This window comes from Chlorocebus sabaeus, chromosome 8 (assembly GCF_047675955.1).
Source record: "Chlorocebus sabaeus isolate Y175 chromosome 8, mChlSab1.0.hap1, whole genome shotgun sequence".
NCBI classification, from domain to species: domain Eukaryota; kingdom Metazoa; phylum Chordata; class Mammalia; order Primates; family Cercopithecidae; genus Chlorocebus; species Chlorocebus sabaeus.
Genome location: NC_132911.1, coordinates 12,432,798 through 12,438,513, shown reverse-complemented (window position 1 = coordinate 12,438,513; position 5,716 = coordinate 12,432,798). Strand labels below are relative to the sequence as shown.

At 39.4% G+C, this 5,716-nt stretch overlaps 1 pseudogene; it reads left to right on the top strand.

Annotated features, from left to right (window-relative positions):
- Positions 1-1,653: 1,653 nt before the first annotated feature.
- Positions 1,654-5,258, top strand: LOC140712292 (uncharacterized; annotated as a pseudogene).
- Positions 5,259-5,716: the final 458 nt, after the last annotated feature.

The window sequence follows — 5,716 nt, the reverse complement described above, 5'->3', positions numbered from 1 at the left end:
ATGGAATTGTAGGACTTAGCTTTGTCAATGCTACTGGTGAAATAAAAGTATGATAGATAAATTGATGATTTACAAAGATTCACCAAAGTATCAGTTCCCCTCTTGTAGCATGGTGAAGAATTTATGACAGTGGACACATCTGTATCCTCTTATCTGGATATCTGAGGGGTTTTTTGGTGTTGTTTTTTGTTTTTTTGGAGACACTGTCTTGCTCTGTAGCCCGGCTGGACTGCAGTGGCACCATCTCTGCTTACTGCAACCTCTGCCTCCCGGGTTCAAGTGATTCTCCTGTGTCAGCCTCCCGAGTTACTGGGATTATAGGCACCCACCATCACACCCAGCTAATTTTGTATTTTTAGTAAACACGGAGTTTTCGGCCTGGCACGGTGGCTCATGCCTGTAATCCCCAGCACTTTGGGAGGCCAAGGTGGGCGGATCATGAGGTCAGGAGTTCCAGAGCAGCCTGGCTAACACGGTGAAAAACTGTCTCTACCACAAATACAAAAAAATTAGTTGAGCCTGGTGGCAGGCACCTGCAATCCCAGCTACTAGGGAGGCTGAGGCAAGAGAATTGCTTGAACCTGGGAGGTGGAGGTTGCAGTGAGCCAAGATCTTGCCACTGCACCCCAGCCCAAGCGACAATGCAAGATACCATCTCAAAATACAAACAAACAAACAAACATCAAAAAGGCGGGGTTTTGCCATGTTGGTCAGGCTGGTCTCAACCTCCTGACCTCAGGAGATCGCCCGTCTCATACTCCCAAGGTGCTGGGATTACAGGCATGAGCCACCATGCCCGGCCCACTCTATTTTCATTTTATTCCCTAAGTTTTAATATGTTTGAGTTTGTCTGTTCCTTTATCACTGTTTTCTTACATAAAGAAATTCTGCCTAATCCTTCGTAAAAAAAAAAAAAAAAAAAAAATCTTCCTGTGACTTCTGAAAGTGTTCTGGTTTTATCTGTCATATTTGAATATATAATAAGTTGTTTATGGATCATGGAATAGAGAAGGATGCAATGCATTTTCCCAAGTAGATGCCAGCCTGGTTTGCCTCATATTTTAAAGTGCATGTGATTTCTTTTTCTATTCTACAGTGCCTACTCTATCATTCCTCAACTTTCCATATAAATGCTGGGTCATTAAGACTTTTCTTCCCCTTGGTCTGCTTGTGCTTGCTCATCTCTCTGCTGATACTGTCCTGTCCTGAGTATTTTCGATTGAAAATCTTAGAAGTATGTTAGACAAGCCATCACTCTTTTTTTAGATGATGAAAAAGCATTAGACATTTGTCATTTTTACTACGCATGAAAAAGTAATTTTTCCTACCTAAAAAAAAATGATTTGGGAATTTATGTGATTTCATAGAAATAGCATCTGGAAGTGGTGACATTAATCTCATTTTAAAAACCATGTGTCGTATTTGCTCTTATTCTTTTCTGCCTTGACATTGTGCAATAGAAATTTTAAAAATTGTTGTATTAGTATTGTTAAATATCAATTATTGGTTTTATTTACTACTCAATTAATTTTAATAAGCCTACTCTCTCTTGGTATAATCACATGGAATGGGCTCAACTCCCCAGTTAACAAGTGACAGCACATGTAAAATATTGTCTACAAGGGAAACTCATTGAACACTTAGTGTTCAGACTGTGTTTTGGTGTCTGGTTCCCTAAGCACCACTGCAGTGAAAATAATAGACCTTCGGCAGAAAAAGTTTTGGCAAATACATTGCATAAACCATTTAGATGCAGTGGGTCACTCTTTTTACTTGGGTTGGTGGAATCCCTTTCAAAATGTAAGTTACAAGTACAAACAAAGATGGAACTTTGTGAGCATGCATTTTTAAGAATAAGTAGTCTCAGGACTGATAATATAAACTCCCTTATGCACATCAGGTAGGACTTTATTATGACAGATACTAGCAATGTACAAAGTGAAGTTAAAAGGTAACTCCTAGCAGCACATCTTACTCCCTGGATTCTCTAATGAGATGGGTGTTTCTACTTTGCTGTTGTCTTTTTTGAACAGTTCAATTCCAGCATTAGTACTGCTGTGTGGGAGGGAGTATGTGTGAACAGAGTAAGAGTTGTGACAATCAAGTCATAGAATAAATGCTTGGAAATTTTAGAATCATGTAAACAGCTTATGGATTGAGTATAGATTCCCAGTGCTGTCAGTCTCACCCGTCCTTCTATCCACATGTGTGGAATGTTCTAGGACTCCATGGCTTTTGAGGATGTGGCTGTGAATTTTACCCAGGAGGAATGGGCTTTGCTAGATTCTTCTCAGAAGAATCTCTGCAGAGAAGTGATGCAGAAAACCTGCAGGAACCTGGCTTCTGTAGGTGAGAATGACAACACATATCGCTTAATTACAGAAGTATTTCCCTATCATCAGTGCTATTTGTGATTTGGAATGGGGCAAGGGAATGATTTGGTGAAGAAATCAGGCATGGGCACTGTGCACAATGAACATTAAATCTAGTAATGTTTCTGTAGTTCATAATAATTCATGATAATTTTGTGGGTCTGCATTTTAGGAAACAAATGGAAAGACCAGAATATTGAAGATCACTTTGAAAAACCTGGGAAAGAGATAAGATAATTTTCACAGAGAAGAGGAAATAAAGTCCTCTGAAGGAATCTTAGCAAGTCATGAACTTAAAAACAAGCAATCAAAGCAAATAAGAGTCACTCAAAATTTATTTTTTTTCAGAAAAATTTCACCCAAAATGTAACATACTTCAGTGTAGCAGTCAGTGTTTGGAAAACAGTTTACTTGAAAATAGCACTACAAAATTGTGTATATGAATGTTACTAATTTGGTCATAGCCATGCAGGTGGTAGCTGTGTTTTCAATAGTAACTCATTTAGTTTCAAATAATTCAATCATGGCAAATAATAATAATAATAATAATGCATTTTCCTTGGTATTGGTAGCAGCGTAAGGCCAAGACCTATTAATAAGTTGAAAGTTATTAAACCAACCAATAATAATGTGCTTGTCATTTTTTTACAGAAATCATGTGCTACAGAGACTGTGAAAGTAAAGAAGGTACACAGTATGGACAAGTTGTCAGCCAAATTCCATGTGCTGGTCTGAATGAGAACATTTCTACTGGATTAAAACAGTGTGAATGCAGTGTTTGTGGAAAAGTCTTTATACATCATTCCCTCCTTAATAGGCACATCCTAGCTCACTCAGGATACAAACCATATGGAGAGAAGCAATATAAATGTGAACAGTGTGGGAAATTCTTCATTTCTGTTCCAGCTGTTAGAAGACACATGATAATGCACAGTGGAAATCCAGTTATAAATGTACGATATGTGGGAAAGCGTTTTATTTTCTCAATTCATTTGAAAGACATCAGAGAATTTACACAGGAGAAAAACCCTATAAATATAAACAATGTGGTAAAGCGTTCACTGTTTCCGGTTGTTGTCTAATACATGAACGAACTCACACTGGAGAGAAACCCTAGGAATGTAAGGAATGTGGGAAAACATTCAGATTTTCTTGTTATTTTAAGATACGTGAAAGGACTCACACTGGAGAAAGACCCTATAAATGTACCAAATGTGATAAAGCCTTCAGCTGTTCCACTTCCCTTCCTTGTCATGGAAGCATTCATACTGGAGAGAGACCCTATGAATGTAAACAATGTGGCAAAACCTTTAGTCATTTGAGTTCCCTTTGTAACCATACAAGTACTCACACTGGAGAGAAAGCCTATGAATGTAAACAATGTAACCAAGCCTTCAGTCGTCTCAATTCCCTTCACCTCCACGAAAGAATTCATACTCTAGAAAAACCCTATGAATGTAAGAGATGCGGTAAAGGCTACACTCGTTCCAGTCCTCTTACTCACCATGAAAGAAGTCATGATATAGAGGCTGGGTGTAGTGACTCAGCCTATAATCCCAGCACTTTGGGAAGCCAAGGTGTGTGTATTGCTTGAGCCCAGGAGTTCATAACCAGCCCGGATTAAAACAATGTGAAACAACCTGGGCAACATGGTGAAACCCTGTATCTACAAAAAATAAAATAATGCCAGGCACGCTGGCTCAAGCCAGCTACTCGGGAGGCTGAGACAGGAGAAGGGTTTGAACCTGGGAGGTGGAGCTTGTAGTGAGCCGAGATCGCACCACTGCACACCAGCCTGGGCGACAGAGTGAGACTCCACCTCAAAAAAAAAAATAAAAATAAAAAATAATTAACTGGGCATGGTGGCACATTTCAGTTGTCTTAGTTCTTTTTCAAGGACATAAAAAGCCACGGGGGGTTGGGGGAAAGCCCTGTGCATTCGGATCACGAGGTCAGGAGATCAAGACCATCCTGGCCAACATGGTGAAACCTCGTCTCTACTAAAAATACAAAAATTAGCTGGGTGTGGTAGCATATGGTTGTAATCCCAGCTACTCAGGAGGCTGAGGCAAGAGAATTGCTTGAACCCAGGAGGCGGAGGTTGCAGGGAGCTGAGATTGTGCCACTGCACTTCAGCCTGGTGACAGAGTGAGACCCCATCTCAAAATTAAAGAAAATAAATAAATAAATAAATAAATAAAGCCCCTTGAATGTAAGAAATGTGGTAAAACATTTACTCTTTCCCATTCCCTCATAAACATGAAAAGGCTCACACTGCATAGAAACCTTAAGAATGTAGGAAATGTGGTCAGGCCTTCAGATTTTCCTGTTTTTGAAGATTTGGGAGGACTCAGTGTGGAGAAAAGCCTTTTGAATCTAAATTTGTGGTAAGGCCTTCAGTTGTGTTAGTTCCGTTATAAGACATCAGCTCATTCCTGAGAAAAACCCTATGAATGTCCAGAATGTGGGAATGTTTCATTTCTCTCATACCCACTCAAGGACATATGAAAATGCACACTGTAGCTCCCTGGACCTTGTAAATACAAGAACATACAGAGGATTAAAACTCTAATAGTTTAGAAACTGCAAGAATATTTTCAATTTTAACATTTACTTGAAAAGTCACGTGAAAACTCCCACAGGAAAGATGTTCTATAAGTGAAGCTTTTCTAATTTGGAAAGCCTGATGCAAATTAATTATGGTGCAGTGCTTGAAAAAATGTATGAAATGTTACACAAGTTACAAGTATATTGTTTTTATCAGTGGCTCATTCTTAAAGAGTCTTGAGTATGCATTTCACCTTGTTTCCCAGGGAAACCTTGTGGTGAGAGTTCTGTAAATGCTCTTTAAGCAGTAGTACTTGAGTTTCATAGATAATGATATTAAGTTTGTTGGTAGAATGTTTGTCTATTCATTTGATAATGTGCTGGATTCATGATTGAATTTTTATGTTTTTCTAATATGAAGGTAAGTTTAATTTTTTTTATTTCATTATTATCTTTTTTTGAGATGGAGTCTCACTCTGTTGCCCAGCCTGGAGTGCAGTGGTGCAATCTCGGCTCACTGCAACCTCCGCCTCCTGGGTTTAAGTGATTCTCCTGCCTCAGCCTCCCGAGTAGCTGGGACTACAGGTGCCCGCCACTATGTCCAGCTAATTCTTTGTATTTTTAGTAGCGACAGGGTTTCACCATATTGGCTAGGCTGGTCTTGAACTCCTGGCCTCATGATTTGCCCACCTCGGCCTCCCAACGTGCTGGGATTAAAGACATGAGCCACTGCACCCGGTCAGGTAAGTTTCATTTGTATGTATTGTCCTGTGATTAATGGACCAGTGAATAATGAT